We start from the raw sequence: 18,667 nt of genomic DNA, 5'->3' as shown, positions 1-18,667 counted from the left end.
AAGAAATATGTATACATATATACATATATGGTAACACTTTATATTAGTAACACCTTATTCCGTTTAACCTTATTCTACCTCTATTATGACATGAATTAAGATTTTTCCTAAAGAAGGTGTTAATACGTGCTTAATATTTACTAATAAAGGGCTGGTATGCTACTTATATGTTAGTTAGCACGTAGTTAATGGTGAATATGTGTTTCCTAATATAAAGTGTTACCATATATAGTCAAAATATCCATTGTCAATTGTATGTATATGTATACATATACATACTGTGTATATATATATATATATGAATAAAATGTACTAGGGCTGTCAATCGATTTAAAAATTTGAACTAATTAATCGTACAACTTTCTGTAATTAATCGCGACTACAGTCAACTCAGGGGGAAGCTGGAAGGTGCTGGAGTCGACCGCCACCTGGCGGCATGGACCACCAACTACCTCACCTACAGATCGCATTATGTGGACCGTGTGTCTGATGTGGTAGCATGGGGGCTCTACAGTACAGGGAGGTCATCACCTACTTTGTCGCCTGGTGTGAACTGAACCACCTGCGCGTTGACGCCAGCAAGACAAAGGAGGTGGTGATCGACTTCAGGAGGTAGGTTCATCAGACTGCACCAGTGAACGTCCAGGGTTTGGACATTGAGGTTGTGGAGGAGTGCAATGTGCAATATATCTCTAGCCTTCATTCATTGTATATAATTTCCATAACTTTTTTCTGTACATAATGCACATGGACTATAGTCCTTTTTTCTTTTTTTTCTATTTTTACATTTCTGTAATCCCTTGCTTGTTTTGTGTTGTCTAATTTTGCTGACTGCACATGTCTGTTTTTTGCTGTGACTGAATTTCCCCTTTGAGGGATAAATAAAGTTTATCTTATTCTAATTGATAAAATAAACCTGAAACTTTCTTTCTTATATTCTCGAATAGAAATAATAACAGAACCCAGGCCCATGTTAAAGTGCAGGTTGAAAAACCACCAAGCCAATAAAATTAGACATCAACTAGTAACATGAATGATAACAACAAAAATACAGTATGTTCCATCTTTGTGCCAGTTCAATTTCAAAAAGCTGCACATATGCACAGTGTAAATTTAAAAAAAACCTTCAGCACATTGAAATTTTTCACTCCATAGAGACAATTTGGCTTCGTTCTTTCAGCCAGTTACTGAGGCAGGCCAGTTTGTTTATATTATCAGGGAACAAATAAGCTCGCTTCTTTTGAATGATGTGGCCTGAGAAGGGTTAAATAGTAGTTACAGGATAAATTCATGGAACAGAACATTCAACCCTAAAGCAGATTTAGTCATAAATGTACCCACTGTTGATACAATATAAACACTTTGTTGTACCAAATAGAACATGTGAACAGTTTATGTTCTCAATCAGCTTTAGTTGAGTTGATTTGTGTTATGGTCATACACTGCCTGGCCAAAAAAAACACCTTGATTTAACTAAGCAAATAGGTAAGGGTAGTGATGTGACATTCCGTATCGAAGCTTTGAAGCGTGTGCCGAGTAGGGGAGGGGGTGTTTCCGTGATGCTTGTATCGAGGCTTGCTTCATTTAGGGGAGGAGCCAAAAATCACTGCTCGGCTGTACCACGTGATTGCTTCTTGAAGTGGTTCAGATTTTGCCGCGAGGTTTTACAGCTATATAAACCCCTCAGGCTCCATTCAAAATGTGGGTTTTTGAAGGAGAGTTGCGGTCAGTTGAGAGTTTGGATAGAGTTTGGAGAGTTTGTATAGCGTTTATATAGTTTGGAGATAGTTTGAAGAGTTTAGGGAGAGAGAGAGATTTAGGAGAGTGAGGAGAGTAGGATAGGTGATTTGGGATGGAGCCAGCGAGGCTCATCATTGTCCAAGTTACACAAGCATAATCTGTGCCCTTTTTCTAGTTCCACAAGCACTTTCATTGTCCTCTGCCTGATTACGCCCATGTCATTTTCAGGAAAACATTGCACAACCTGCCATATTGTGATGTTACCATTTTGGGAAGATTAACAAACACAGTATACATTAAAAAAAAATATTAAACACATATGTTGGGTAGCCTGTGGCCAAGTGGAAAGGGCTCTTGGCTTGTAACCGGAAGGTCGCCGATTCAAGTCCCTACCAGGTCAAAAGGGCTGGGGTACCCCTGAGCAAGGTACCAAACCCCCATTGCTCCCCGGGTGCTACTCAGTGTGGCAGCCCACTGCTCCTAATTCCAGGATAGGTCAAAATGCAGAGAATAATTCCCCTAAGGGGATTAATAAAGTATCTAAAAATATGTACAGAAATGATTTGGTCATACATTTTTTGTAATTCATAGTCATTTATAACAGACACAGAAATTCAATGCATCACACATTATGTGGTTCAGATACAGCTGCCTGTGATTATACACTTGGCCAGTAGGTGGTTTTGTGTGCACATGAAGCTCCGAGAAATGAACCCTTTCTCGAACCAATTGGCTCAAGTGGTTCAATGCCTCATGAGGCTTCATCTCACCATCACTAGGTAAGGGGTTGCTTCAGTTGGTCAGGTCTACGTTCAGCAACATTATGGGCCCAAAGATTATTATTCTATATTCTTAAATAATTATTAATACTAAAAATGTCATAACCAATTACATTGTAGACCCTAACACAACCATCCACACCAAACAACAATACAAAATAATTAATAATATCCTCCTACTTTACATGAGGCCACTTCCTCATGTTGTCTTCCCACTCTGTAATATTACACTGATGTGGAACTGACCTGCCATTTGTAGTAGTTTTGAGTGTTTCCACAACATTCTTTTAGAACGCAAACTCAAAAAAAAGTGCCTCACTAAAACAGTTAAGTCTGAACCCTAGTTTCTTCTGCATTGAAAACTAAGTTATGTAAAGGACACATAGAGAGAATGCAGCTCAGAGTCAGAGAAAATCCCAATGTGGATCAAGGACATAACCAGAGACCTATAAGCAAAAACCATCACACACATAGTTCTGCAAGGCCGTGAATTGAGTAGCTGTTCAAGGTGCTGAAATTCTCAGTCTGTCTAGACCAGGGGTGTCAAACTCATACAGAGCAGTCTGATCTCAAGTGGGCCGTACAAGTAACATAATAGCATAATAAGCTATAAACAATAAGAACTCCAATGTTTTTCCTTTGTTTTACATTTAATTAATCATTTCACAAAACATATTGTGAAATACCTGACAATGTTATGCTTACGTTTAGCATTTACACATGTGGATTGCAACTTAGAGGTCACAGTGGACAAGATCTAGAAATGATTTTATTACACATCTATGTAGTATTCCTGAAACTAAAGTGGGAGCAAACAGGCTTGGAACACAGCACATATTTACCCCACTTCATTGTGACTAATGCTAAATCTGCCTGCACGGTGGCTTCTCTCTCGTCACACACATACACAACTGACTCCCCTCTGTTTCTATTCAAATCCTACACATTGATTGTTAAAGCACCAAACTTTTCCTGAGACTGCTGAATGAATACCTATAATGCATGCTGATCAACTCAAGTGATATATCCCCGGTAAATAATGAAAAAGATAAATAATTAGCATATGTTAAAATTAATAATGCATTTGGAATTGACTTAATTTGTAATTTGTAATGCTTCCTCAGTCATTTTTGTTCACAAAGACCTGCAACCCCCTTCTAAAACTGACTCAGTTTTGCTAAATGGCAACTTATTCAATTTCAAAATTATTGAGGCTACAGTGCTCCTGGGAACATTACTTGAGGAGCTTATTTTTCTTATGAATAATTACATGTGACTGACAGTTGCCCTGAACTGTGTTCCACAAGTATTTTTGGTCTCAGTATGAACTCTGGGACTTTGTAAGCAATTGGCCTGTGCCTTTTTACGATTCTGTTCAATCAATTCAAATTTGCCAGAGCTGAACTCTTCTCAACCACCACCATTTGGACTGCCTTAGCAAAGGGTCTGAATTCTTCTGTAAATGAGAGTTTTTTTTGTAGAAAATGTGCAAAAAGAGAGTTTCCTTAGGGTTTTTATAGGTTAGGGTCAGAGTAGATTGATGTGCAAAAGTGAGGTCTATACATGTTAAGTTGGCTTGAATTGTGAGGTCTTGAGGCAGGTGATGAATTTGTATTAGAGATCAGACAATGACAATTTGTCTGCGCTACTCCAAGCAACTGAGCAAGGATCTGAATGCAGTAGTAACACATATCCAGCTTCAAATTTACATATTCAAAGGCAGTTAGAGGTCAAAACTGGTGTTGGAAGAGGAAAGTAAAAGTTTCACACAAAACTGCAGATCTGGCAGAGTAAAACCTCCATATCTGCAAAGGATGTGCAAGAGTTTAGCTGACACAGGAGTCGTGGTGCATCATTTCACTGCAGCCTCGCTTGCACAAGCAGGGCCTACATATCACAAAAGTCTACTGTCTTCACTGAACACAGACATATCATATGTTTAAATTGTGTAGCCTAGTCATTTTTTGGTCACAAACACTTGTATGTTTGAAGAAAACAATAGCAGCAGGAGTTAAAATAGCACATTGCCAGCTGATGGATATGTGTGGCATCTCAGATCAGAGGAGGGTATAGACAACACAACCTCACACCTGTGTGGCTTTAAGATCAATAGGTGGATGCTGCATGACCATATGACCACATCATTTTGCCCCCTGAGCTGTAGCATTCGTCTGGGGTATGGCTAAGTGCAGTTATATTAATTAAACGTTACAAGTTACAACAGAACAAAATGGTGAAGTATTAGCTTTTAGAGTTTAAGGTTGGGCTTGCCACCCAGACATTGGTACTTACTGGGAATAACTATCTCCCCTTCAGTCTCCTGCAAAATGATATTCCCAGGCACAGGATCATACTGTATAGCTATAATGTCCTCTGCAGCTTGGATGTTATTTCCATATTCTTTGACATCTTCTGCTGCCAATACTTTTATGCTTTGGTTGATAAGTGACCTCTGCTGGTATAGTCATAGCAACACAGTATTTGATGTCCAAAGAAATGGCACAGTTAAACAGACATTGTTGGTTAATTAATTAGTAAATTCTTAATTAGTTAAAGATAACCATTAAAAGGTCCTGATGGGCGTGTATGAGGGGCCACATAGGCCATAATTCCTTTTTTACCTCACACATACACAATTTTACCTCTCACATACACAATTGTACCATTTACATTTTACTTTGCACTCCCAAAATTGTAAATGTGCAAACTAAAATAGTGAATGTGAGAGCTAAGAAAAGTGAATGAGCCAAAAAATAGTGAATGTGAGAGCTAAAAAAAGTGAATGTAAGAGCTAAAAAAGCGTATTTGAGAGCCAAAAATAGTGAATGTGAGAGCTAAAAAAGTGAATGTAAGAGCTAAAAGAGTGTGTGTGAGAGGTAAAATTGTGTATGTGAGAGGTAAAATTGTGTATTGTGTTCTAAAAAAGGAATTATGGCCTACACAGCCCCCCATAGGCTTGGGTTGGATATCCACAAGTCTCTATTTCAGGAGCTAATGCACAAGATGAACAGAACAAGCCACTGTATTATGTTAAATTGTGCAAGTTCTGTGTTGTTTAAGGTTGCAGAGAGATGATGTACTTCCTGCAAAGATGAGAATGAAGATGGAGAAAAAAGTCAGTGGAGTTGATAAAAATAACAACATTGAGTGAACACTGCTGCTACCAGCTTCCTAAATGTTAGTTTTTCCTTTTCTATTTGTGTCAAATTGAGCCAAATTAATTTGCTGAAAGAAGAGAAAAACTATTTAGTTATCAAACAATTATCTCTTAAAAATGTGTGATTTATCTACATCAAAATAATATTAGGTGCTGTCTGTTACAGCAGTAACTTATAGAAATAGCAGTGAAAATCGTCAAAATTGTTCTTGTCTTTGAGTTTTTAAAAATGGGTCCAATGTCAAATTGGGCTCAAATAGATTCTTGAATATTCAAGTTTTTAACATTTTAATGTGAAAATGTTAATTTAAGTAACAAATATATAAGTATTTGTTACACATATATAAACACTGGTGTGATGAACACAGGCTGCTTTTGCAAACCCTACTGATGAAACATGGTTACAGTAGACACTGACTTCGTACTGTGCCCCCTCTGAACATCATCTCATCAACTGCCACTGGTAATAGGTTGACTCAAAGAGAGACGACTGGCTTAATGACCCACAGTTCCCCATTGGTTCACTGATGACAAATGACTTTTATTGAATGTTCTCAATTGATCATCAATAAGAAATTATAATGTTTAACTAGTACCGCAAGCGGTAATTGACGGGTTCGAGCTTGACGGCTCGCGAGTCCCTGTGCGTCCACGTCGCAGCGCGAGTCCTCTTCCTCATCTTCCGTTCATTCACCGCTTGTGGTACAGGTTATTTTCAGCTGCATCCCCGCGCAATGTCAGGCGTGTCCTTTTAAAATGGCCGTCTTCCTGTTGGGTGAAAGGCGTGTCCGTAAACGTGTTTAGGGAAGGTACCTTGACTTACATAACAAGTTTCGTGTGGATCGGAGAATGTCAGACTTTACTTCCTGTTTCGGGAGTTGTACTTCCTGTAAGGAGGTCATCCTTTACAGACATGTTCAGGGCGGGTCTGAGGTCTAACAGTGTGATTTCATCTATAAGTTGTTATTTTTGTGAAAAACAACTGATGGTATCAGAATTGAAGCTGAATTTTAGAAATAACTAGTTATTTTTGTGATAGAACATCTGATGGTATAAGAATTTAGGGTGCATTTTCTCTTTTTTCCCTCTGTTACTTTTTCTCTCTTCCCATTTTCCCTGTTTTTTTTTCCTTGGCCCCTCTTGCAGTACCTTTTGCCCCATCTTTCCCTTTCAGAGCAGCATGAGAAACTGTAAATGTTAGATTTGATAGATTTGTAGGCAAATGCCTCCATCATGTGGCGAACAAAGGTTACTGCACTGACAAACCACTCAGTAGAGTGGGTCCTGTGCAGTGTTCTTATGTCAACACCGTTGAACGATTTGTTATCATATTCAGCAAGCATCATCTACCATGTGTTTTACATGTTTTCATTCATTTTGAGTATGATACAATCAAATTTGTTAAAGTTATAAGGGAAATTGTGAAATTGTATTTTCTGTTACCACCAGAAGGCGCTGTTTTCAAAATGTACAGTTTTTGCATAAGCATCTTCAGCAAGATCCCATCATCGATCGTCACGAGTTTGGTTAAGATCTGACCTTCCATCGCAAAGTTATAAGAGTTTGTTGTTGTAGCGAAATACCAGACGTCATATTGTCTGCCGTCAACAGGGGGCACTGTTTTTGAAAGTGAATATTTTCATACAGGCATCTTCAGGGATTGACTATCATCAATCCTAGCAAGTTTGGTTCAGATTGGAATAGCATTCGCAAAGTGGTAGCAGTTTGTTTTTTGTCGCAAATATCTGACTTTGCAGTGTTGTCATTGCAACACTGTTGAACAATTTGTTATCATATTAGGCACGCATCATCTACCATGTGTTTTGAATGTTTTCCCAAATTTTGAGTTTGATACAAGGAAATTTGTTAAAGTTATAAGGGAAATTGTGAACTTGTACTTTCTGTTACCACCAGGTGGCGCTGTTTCCAAAATTTACAGTTTTTGCATAGGCATCTTTAGCAAAAGCCCATCATCTATCATCACAAGTTTGGTTAAGATCTGACCTTCAATCGCAAAGTTATAAGAGTTTGTTGTGTGTTGCGAAATACCAGACTTCCTAGTGTTTGCCACCACCAGGAGGCGATGTTTTCAAAATTTACAGTTTTTGCATAGACATCTTTAGCAAGGGCCCATCATCGATTGTCACTTGTTTGGTTAATATCGGACCTTCTATCGCAAAGTTATAAGAGTTTTGTTGCATGTGGCGAAAATCTTAAATTTTCACCAACTTTGACGCCCCCTTTCTCGTACGCCATGATACTTATTAAAAAGTTTTCAGGAACTTTAGATCCTCAACTTGTCCACAGTGACCTCAGCAAGTTTGAAGGTGATCCCATGAAAGCTCTATGACAAGTGCGTTCACATACCATTGGTGCGAAATGGCCAAAATCAGCAAAAAATTTACTTTCAATCCAAGATGGCGGCTTTCCCGTTCGTTTTAGAGCATAAGCTGCTTTGAATTTTTTGACCGTCTGGACCTAAGGAACGCGTGAGTACCAAGTTTAGTGCATGTACATTCAACATGCTCCTCAGGAGGATAAGTTTTACGGGTTGTAGGAGTTTCGCCTTTTGTTGTGAAAAATATGAATGAACGCCAAATTTGGCGCCCCCTATCTCAAAAACCATGTAACATTTTAAAAAACTTTTAATAACTTTAGATCCTCAACTTGTCCACAGTGACCTCAACCAGTTTGAAGGTGATCCCTTTAAAGCTCTATGACAAGTGCGTTCACATACCATTGGTGCGAAATGGCCAAAATCTGCAAAAAATTTACTTTCAATCCAAGATGGCGGCTTTCCTGTTCGTTTTAGAGCTTCGGCTACGCTGACTTTTTTGACCGTCTGGACCTAAGGAATGCGTGAGTACCAAGTTTTGTGCATGTACATTCAACGTGCTCCTCAGGAGGACAAGTTTTACGGGTTGTAAGAGTTTCACCTTTTGTTGTGAAAAATATGAATGAACACCAACTTTGGCGCCCCCTATCTCGTACACCGAGCGATATTTTAAAAAGCTTTCAGGAACTTATGCTCGGCAACTTGTTCACAGTGACCTCACCAACTTTCAAGGTGATAGCATAAAAACTCTAGGATTAGTTCATTCAAATATCAGGTGTCATAGTGTCTGCTGTCACCAGGGGGCGCTGTTTTTGAAAGAGAATATTTTCATATAGGCGTCTTCAGGGCCAGATTATCATCAATCAGAGCAAGTTTGGTTCAGATCGGACTCGGATTCGTAAAGTTGTAATAGTTTGTTTTTTGTCACAAATATCTGACTTTGCAGTGTTGCTGTGGCAACACCGTTGAACGATTTGTTATCATATTAAGCACGCATCATCGAACATGTGTTTTAAATGTTTTCCCAATTTTTGAGTTTGATACGATTAACTCTGTAAAAGTTATTACCGAAATGTTTATTTTTTGGATTTTCTGTTACCACAAGGAGGCGCTGTGCTAAAAATGTACAGTTTTTCCACAGACTTCTTCAGCAATGGTCCATCATCAACCCTAGGTAATTTGGTTGGGATGTGACCTTCTATCGCAAAGTTATAAGAGTTTTGTTGCCTGTGGCGAAACATTAAAATTTTCACCAACTTTGCCGGCCCCTTACTCTTACGCCATAATACCTATTGAAAAGATTTTGATACCTTTGGATCCTCAACTTGTCCAAAGTGACCTCACCAAGTTTGAAGGTGATCCCATGAAAGTTCTAGGACAAATCTGTTCAAATATCATTGGTGCAAAATGGCCAAAATCAGCAAAGCATTTACTTTCAATCCAAGATGGCGGCTTTCCTGTTCGTTTTAGAGCATAGGCTACGCTGACTTTTTTGACCGGCGTGACCTAAGGAACGCGTGTACCAAGTTTTGTGCATGTACATTAAACGTGCTCCTCAGGACCACAGGTTTTAGGGGGTGGAGCAGTTTTTTGGCCCGTCCACTTTCACCAGGGGGCGCTGATTTTGACTTGAAATATTTTCACATAGGTTTGTTCAGGGCCAGACTATCAACAATCCTAGCAAGTTTGGTTCAGATTGGACCAGGATTGGCAAAGTTGTAACATTTTTTTTTTTGTAGTATTTTCTACCACCACCAGGAGGCGCTGTTTTCAAAATGTATTGTTTTCGGCAATATAGTCGCCTTCAGCAACTACCCATTATCAATCATAGGAAGTTTGGTTGGGATTGGATCTTCCATCGCAAAGTTATAAGAGTTTTGCTTTTTGTTGTGAAAAATAGGAATTTACACCCACTTTGGCGCCCCCTATCTCGTACACCATGAGACATTTTAAAAAACTTTTGATAACTTAAGCTCCTCAACTGGTTCACAGTGACCTCACCGAGTTTAAAGGTGATCGCACAAGAACTCTAGGATTAATTCCTTCAAATACCAGAGGTCATATTGTCTCCGTCACCAGGGGGTGCTGTTTTTGAAAGTGAATATTTTCATATAGACGTCTTCAGGGCTGGACTATCATCAATCCTAGCAAGTTTGGTTCAGATTGGACTAGGATTAGCAAAGTTGTAGCAGTTTGTTTTTTTGTCGCAAAAATCCGACTTTGCATCATTACCATGGCAACATCATGTAACTCTACGCCATCATATTGAGCATGCATCATCTACCTTGTGTTTTGGGTGATTTTTACCAATTTTGAGTTTGATACGATAATCTCTGTAAAAGTTATTCCCGAAATTGTAAAAGTAACTTTTTTTTTTAATTTTCTGCCACCACCAGGAGGCGATGTTTACAAACTTGACAGTTTTTGCATAGGCCTCTTCAGCAAGGGCCCATCATCAATCGCCACAAGTTTGGTTAAGATCGGACCTTCTATCGCAAAGTTATAAGAGTTTTGTTGCGTGTGGCGAAAATCTTAAATTTTCACCAACTTTGACGCCCCCTTTCTCGTACGCCATGATACTTATTAAAAAGTTTTCAGGAACTTTAGATCCTCAACTTGTCCACAGTGACCTCACCAAGTTTGAACGTGATTCCATGTAAGCTCTGGGACAAGTTCGTTCAAATACCGATGGTGCGAAATGGCCAAAATCGCCTCTGTTTTGGCGTGCAATCCAAGATGGCGTCCTTCCTGTAGGATTCACAGGGAAGTTGTCATCGACTTTTTTGACCGTCCCCACCTCATGAACATGTGTGCCAAGTTTCGTTCATGTACGTTAAACCAGAGAGCAGATGACCTAATAGAAGTTTTTTGCGTCAGTTTTTAGCCCCGCCCTCTTCCATTTTTTGACGCACATTCCTTGAAACATTGATATACGTAATTTTACACCAGGTCTGATGGGGTTGCAAAATTTGGTGAGTTTTGGGGCATGGGAAAGGCCTCAAAAACGCGATTCATTTGGAGGAATAATAAAAACTAGTACCGCAAGCGGTAATTGACGGGTTCGAGCTTGACGGCTCGCGAGTCCCCGTGCGTCCACGTTGCAGCGCGAGTCCTCTTCCTCATCTTCCGTTCATTCACCGCTTGTGGTACTGGTTATTTTCAGCTGCATCCCCGCGCAATGTCAGGCGTGTCCGTTTAAAATGGCCGTCTTCCTGTTGGGTGAAAGGCGTGTCCGTAAACGTGTTTAGGGAAGGTACCTTGACTTACATAATAAGTTTCGTGTGGATCGGAGAATGTCAGACATTACTTCCTGTTTCGGGAGTTGTACTTCCTGTAAGGAGGTCATCCTTTACAGACATGTTCAGGGCCGGTCTGAGGTCTGAGGTCCAACAGTGTGATTTTGTCTATAAGTTGTTATTTTTGTGAAAAACAACTGATAGTATCAGAATTGAAGCTGAATTTTAGAAATAACTAGTTATTTTTGTGATAGAACATCTGATGGTATAAGAATTTAGGGTGCATTTTCTCTTTTTTCCCTCTGTTACTTTTTCGCTCTTCCCATTTTCCCTGTTTTTTTTTCCTTGGCCCCTCTTGCAGTACCTTTTGCCCCATCTTTCCCTTTCAGAGCAGCATGAGAAACTGTAAATGTTAGATTTGATAGATTTGTAGGCAAATGCCTCCATCATGTGGCGAACAAAGGTTACTGCACTGACGAACCACTCAGTAGAGTGGGATCCTGTGCAGTGTTCTTATGTCAACACCGTTGAACGATTTGTTATCATATTCAGCAAGCATCATCTACCATGTGTTTTACATGTTTTCATTCATTTTGAGTATGATACAATGAAATTTGTTAAAGTTATAAGGGAAATTGTGAACTTGTATTTTATGTTACCACCAGAAGGCGCTGTTTTCAAAATGTACAGTTTTTGCATAAGCATCTTCAGCAAGATCCCATCATCGATCGTCACGAGTTTGGTTAAGATCTGACCTTCCATCGCAAAGTTATAAGAGTTTGTTGTTGTAGCGAAATACCAGACGTCATATTGTCTGCCGTCAACAGGGGGCACTGTTTTTGAAAGTGAATATTTTCATATAGGCATCTTCAGGGATTGACTATCATCAATCCTAGCAAGTTTGGTTCAGATTGGAATAGCATTCGCAAAGTGGTAGCAGTTTGTTTTTGTCGCAAATATCTGACTTTGCAGTGTTGTCATTGCAACACTGTTGAACAATTTGTTATCATATTAGGCACGCATCATCTACCATGTGTTTTGAATGTTTCCCAAATTTTGAGTTTGATACAAGGAAATTTGTTAAAGTTATAAGGGAAATTGTGAACTTGTACTTTCTGTTACCACCAGGTGGCGCTGTTTCCAAAATTTACAGTTTTTGCTTAGGCATCTTTAGCAAAAGCCCATCATCTATCATCACAAGTTTGGTTAAGATCTGACCTTCAATCGCAAAGTTATAAGAGTTTGTTGTGTGTTGCGAAATACCAGACTTCATAGCGTTTGCCACCACCAGGAGGCGATGTTTTCAAAATTTACAGTTTTTGCATAGACATCTTTAGCAAGGGCCCATCATCGATTGTCACTTGTTTGGTTAATATCTGACCTTCCATGGCAAAGTTATGAGAGATTGTTGTGTGTTGCGAGGAATCGTGATTTTCGCCAACTTTGCCGCCCTTCTTCTTGTTCGCCGTGATACTTGATGAAAAGATTTTGATACCTTTGGATCCTCAACTTGTTCACAGTGACCTCAGCAAGTTTGAAGGTGATCCCATGAAAGCTCTATGACAAGTGCGTTCACATACCATTGGTGTGAAATGGCCAAAATCTGCAAAAAATGTACTTTCAATCCAAGATGGCGGCTTTCCTGTTCGTTTTAGAGCTTCGGCTACGCTGACTTTTTTGACCGTCTGGACCTAAGGAACGCGTGAGTACCAAGTTCGTGCATGTACATTCAACGTGCTCCTCAGGAGGACAAGTTTTACGGGTTGTAAGAGTTTCACCTTTTGTTGTGAAAAATATGAATGAACACCAACTTTGGCGCCCCCTATCTCGTACACCGAGCGATATTTTAAAAAGCTTTCAGGAACTTATGCTCGGCAACTTGTTCACAGTGACCTCACCAACTTTCAAGGTGATAGCATAAAAACTCTAGGATTAGTTCATTCAAATATCAGGTGTCATAGTGTCTGCTGTCACCAGGGGGCGCTGTTTTTGAAAGAGAATATTTTCATATAGGCGTCTTCAGGGCCAGATTATCATCAATCAGAGCAAGTTTGGTTCAGATCGGACTCGGATTCGTAAAGTTGTAATAGTTTGTTTTTTGTCACAAATATCTGACTTTGCAGTGTTGCTGTGGCAACACCGTTGAACGATTTGTTATCATATAAAGCACGCATAATCGACCATGTGTTTTGAATGTTTTCCCAATTTTTGAGTTTGATACGATTAACTCTGTAAAAGTTATTACCTAAATGTTTATTTTTTGGATTTTCTGTTACCACAAGGAGGCACTGTGCTCAAAATTTACGTTTTTTTCACAGACTTCTTCAGCAATGGTCCATCATCAACCCTAGGTAATTTGGTTGGGATGTGACCTTCTATCGCAAAGTTATAAGAGTTTTGTTGCCTGTGGCGAAACATTAAAATTTTCACCAACTTTGCCGGCCCCTTACTCTTACGCCATAATACCTATTGAAAAGATTTTGATACCTTTGGATCCTCAACTTGTCCAAAGTGACCTCACCAAGTTTGAAGGTGATCCCATGAAAGTTCTAGGACAAATCTGTTCAAATATCATTGGTGCAAAATGGCCAAAATCAGCAAAGCATTTACTTTCAATCCAAGATGGCGGCTTTCCTGTTCGTTTTAGAGCATAGGCTACGCTGACTTTTTTGACCGGCGTGACCTAAGGAACGCGTGTACCAAGTTTTGTGCATGTACATTAAACGTGCTCCTCAGGACCACAGGTTTTAGGGGGTGGAGCAGTTTTTTGGCCCGTCCACTTTCACCAGGGGGCGCTGATTTTGACTTGAAATATTTTCACATAGGTTTGTTCAGGGCCAGACTATCAACAATCCTAGCAAGTTTGGTTCAGATTGGACCAGGATTGGCAAAGTTGTAACAGTTTTTTTTTTGTAGTATTTTCTACCACCACCAGGAGGCGCTGTTTTCAAAATGTATTGTTTTCGGCAATATAGTCGCCTTCAGCAACTACCCATTATCAATCATAGGAAGTTTGGTTGGGATTGGATCTTCCATCGCAAAGTTATAAGAGTTTTGCTTTTTGTTGTGAAAAATAGGAATTTACACCCACTTTGGCGCCCCCTATCTCGTACACCATGAGACATTTTAAAAAACTTTTGATAACTTAAGCTCCTCAACTGGTTCACAGTGACCTCACCGAGTTTAAAGGTGATCGCACAAGAACTCTAGGATTAATTCCTTCAAATACCAGAGGTCATATTGTCTCCGTCACCAGGGGGTGCTGTTTTTGAAAGTGAATATTTTCATATAGACGTCTTCAGGGCTGGACTATCATCAATCCTAGCAAGTTTGGTTCAGATTGGACTAGGATTCGCAAAGTTGTAGCAGTTTGTTTTTTTGTCGCAAAAATCCGACTTTGCATCATTACCATGGCAACATCATGTAACTCTACGCCATCATATTGAGCATGCATCATCTACCTTGTGTTTTGGGTGATTTTTACCAATTTTGAGTTTGATACGATAATCTCTGTAAAAGTTATTCCCGAAATTGTAAAAGTAACTTTTTTTTTTAATTTTCTGCCACCACCAGGAGGCGATGTTTACAAACTTGACAGTTTTTGCATAGGCCTCTTCAGCAAGGGCCCATCATCAATCGCCACAAGTTTGGTTAAGATCGGACCTTCTATCGCAAAGTTATAAGAGTTTTGTTGCGTGTGGCGAAAATCGTGAATTTTCACCAACTTTGACGCCCCCTTTCTCGTACGCCATGATACTTATTAAAAAGTTTTCAGGAACTTTAGATCCTCAACTTGTCCACAGTGACCTCACCAAGTTTGAACGTGATTCCATGTAAGCTCTGGGACAAGTTCGTTCAAATACCGATGGTGCGAAATGGCCAAAATCGCCTCTGTTTTGGCGTGCAATCCAAGATGGCGTCCTTCCTGTAGGATTCACAGGGAAGTTGTCATCGACTTTTTTGACCGTCCCCACCTCATGAACATGTGTGCCAAGTTTCGTTCATGTACGTTAAACCAGAGAGCAGATGACCTAATAGAAGTTTTTTGCGTCAGTCGTTAGCCCCGCCCACTTTCATTTTTTGACGTGCATTCCCCGAACCACTAATAAACGTAAATTTACACCAGGTCTGATGCAGTTGCAAAAATTGGTGAGTTTTTGGGCATGTTCAGGGCCTCGAAAACGCGATTCATTTGGCGGGCGGAAGAAGAAGAATAAGAAGAACTAGTACCGCAAGCGGTAATCAACGGGTTCGAGCTTGACGGCTCGCGGGTCTCCCTGCGCCCACCTCGCCGTGCGAGACGTCTAGCTCATCTTCCGTTCATTCACCGCTTGCGGCAGTAGTAATTTTCAGCTTAGACTATTTTCAGCGTCCATGTGCTAAGTTAGATGGCACTTCCTGTTTAAAATGGCCGACTTCCTGTTTGGTGAAAGGTGTGTCCGTAAACGTGTTCAGGGACGTTCCTTTGACTCACATATCAAGTTTTGTGAAGATTGGAAAATGTTAGACTTGACTTCCTGTTTCGGGAGTTCTACTTCCTGTAGGGAGGTTATCCTTTACAGCACATATGTCAGAATCAAGGCCCGTGAATGAGTTATGTCTGGCTAGCGGGATGATTTTTAATTACTATTAAAACCGGCTTGCACTATTATGTGCCCTCAGCACCATAATACTACAAATCCCAAGATGCACTGCGAGTGCGATCCCGTGTCATCATTCATGAACAGCATCACAGTCACAGTGGAGGACTAAACATTGCTGTCATTTTTCATCTCCCTCTCCCCCAAATAGACAAATAGAAAAGTAGACGGTGAAAACAGGGTTTTCAAGACAGGTGGGAGGCAGAATAATGTTCACCGAAGTAAAAGGAAAGCCTGTGTGTCTTGTGTGTGGAGACAGTGTGTCGTTATGAAAGAATATAACTTAAGAAGGCACTATGAAACATGCAACTGTTTTGCACTTTTCAAGTTTGCACTAACTTCTAATTTTATTATAAAAGACAGACATTGGTGAGGATCAGAGCAGCACACTGATTTGTTTTGTAACATGCTGTTTCATTTTTGCATTTATCTTGCCATTGAGCTTTGAAGGAAAATAACATTTTGCTGTTTACCTGTTAAAAAGAAGAAGAAGGAAAAACGTTTTCAATTTGTTACTGAAAGAGCCTTGAGAAAATATTGCAACTGATTTAATTTAATTTAATTTAATTTAATTTAATTTAATTTAATTTAATTTAATTTATTTTATTTAATTTTATTTTATTTTATTTAATTTAATTTAATGATTGAGTGCAATATAGGCTGTGGTATTGGTATTGGTATTGGTTCAATATGTGCAGTAATTGCAAGTTTTAATAAATATTTAACCCTCCACCTGTACCATTTTTTTTATTTTGGCCCCCGTGTATTTGACTTTGGCATTACTGCTTTACAGACATGTTCCGGACGGGTCTGAGGTCTCACGTATCAAGTTTCAAGTGGATACAACAATCCCAATTAGAGCAGCATGAGAAACTGTAAATGTTAGATTTGATAGATTTGTAGGCAAATGCCTCCATCATGTGGCGAGCAATGGTTACTGCATGAACAAACCACTCAGTTGAGGGAATCCTTTGCATTTTTGCCAGGCAACACCGTTGAACGATTTGTTATCATATTCAGCAAGCATCATCTACCATGTGTTTTACATGTTTTCATTCATTTTGAGTATGATACAATGAAATTTGTTAAAGTTATAAGGGATATTGTGAAATTGTATTTTCTTTTACCACCAGAAGGCGCTGTTTTCAAAATGTACAGTTTTTGCATGAGCATCTTCAGCAATATCCCATCATCGATCGTCACGAGTTTGGTTAAGATCTGACCTTCCATCGCAAAGTTATAAGAGTTTGTTGTTGTAGCGAAATACCAGACGTCATATTGTCTGCCGTCAACGGGGGCACTGTTTTTGAAAGTGAATATTTTCATATAGGCATCTTCAGGGATTGACTATCATCAATCCTAGCAAGTTTGGTTCAGATTGGAATAGTATTCGCAAAGTGGTAGCAGTTTGTTTTTTGTCGCAAATATCTGACTTTGCAGTGTTGTCATGGCAACACTGTTGAACAATTTGTTATCATATTAGGCACGCATCATCTACCATGTGTTTTGAATGTTTTCCCAAATTTTGAGTTTGATACAAGGAAATTTGTTAAAGTTATAAGGGAAATTGTGAACTTGTACTTTCTGTTACCACCAGGTGGCGCTGTTTCCAAAATTTACAGTTTTTGCATAGGCATCTTCAGCAAAAGCCCATCATCGATCATCACAAGTTTGGTTAAGATCTGACCTTCAATCGCAAAGTTATAAGAGTTTGTTGTGTGTTGCGAAATACCAGACTTCCTAGTGTTTGCCACCACCAGGAGGCGATGTTTTCAAAATTTACAGTTTTTGCATAGACATCTTTAGCAAGGGCCCATCATCGATTGTCACTTGTTTGGTTAATATCTGACCTTCCATGGCAAAGTTATGAGAGATTGTTGTGTGTTGCGAGGAATCGTGATTTTTGCCAACTTTGCCGCCCTTCTTCTTGTTCGCCGTGATACTTAATGAAAAGATTTTGATACCTTTGGATCCTCAACTTGTTCACAGTGACCTCACAAAGTTTCAAGGTGATCCCATGAAAGCTCTATGACAAGTGCGTTCACATACCATTGGTGCGAAATGGCCAAAATCTGCAAAAAATGTACTTTCAATCCAAGATGGCGGCTTTCCCGTTCGTTTTAGAGCATAGGCTGCTTTGAATTTTTTGACCGTCCTGACCTAAGGAACGCGTGAGTACCAAGTTTAGTGCATGTACATTAAACGTGCTCCTCAGGAGGACAAGTTTTACGGGTTGTAAGAGTTTCGCCTTTTGTTGTGAAAAATATGAATGAACGCCAACTTTGGCGCCCCCTATCTCAAAAACCATGTGACATTTTAAAAAACTTTTAATAACTTTAGATCCTCAACTTATTCACAGTGACCTCACCCAGTTTGAAGGTGATCCCTTTAAAGCTCTATGACAAGTGCGTTCACATACCATTGGTGCGAAATGGCCAAAATCTGCAAAAAATGTACTTTCAATCCAAAATGGCGGCTTTCCTGTTCATTTTAGAGCTTCGGCTACGCTGACTTTTTTGACCGTCTGGACCTAACGAACGCGTGAGTACCAAGTTTTGTGCATGTACATTCAACGTGCTCCTCAGGAGGACAAGTTTTACGGGTTGTAAGAGTTTTGCCTTTTGTTGTGAAAAATATGAATGAACACCAACTTTGGCGCCCCCTATCTCGTACACCGAGCGACATTTTAAAAAGCTTTCAGGAACTTATGCTTGGCAACTTGTTCACAGTGACCTCACCAATTTTCAAGGTGATCGCACAAAAACTCTAGGACAAGTTCA

Source organism: Solea senegalensis, linkage group LG18 (genome assembly GCF_019176455.1).
Source record: "Solea senegalensis isolate Sse05_10M linkage group LG18, IFAPA_SoseM_1, whole genome shotgun sequence".
NCBI lineage: Eukaryota > Metazoa > Chordata > Actinopteri > Pleuronectiformes > Soleidae > Solea > Solea senegalensis.
Note: the sequence above shows the minus strand (reverse complement) of the source record.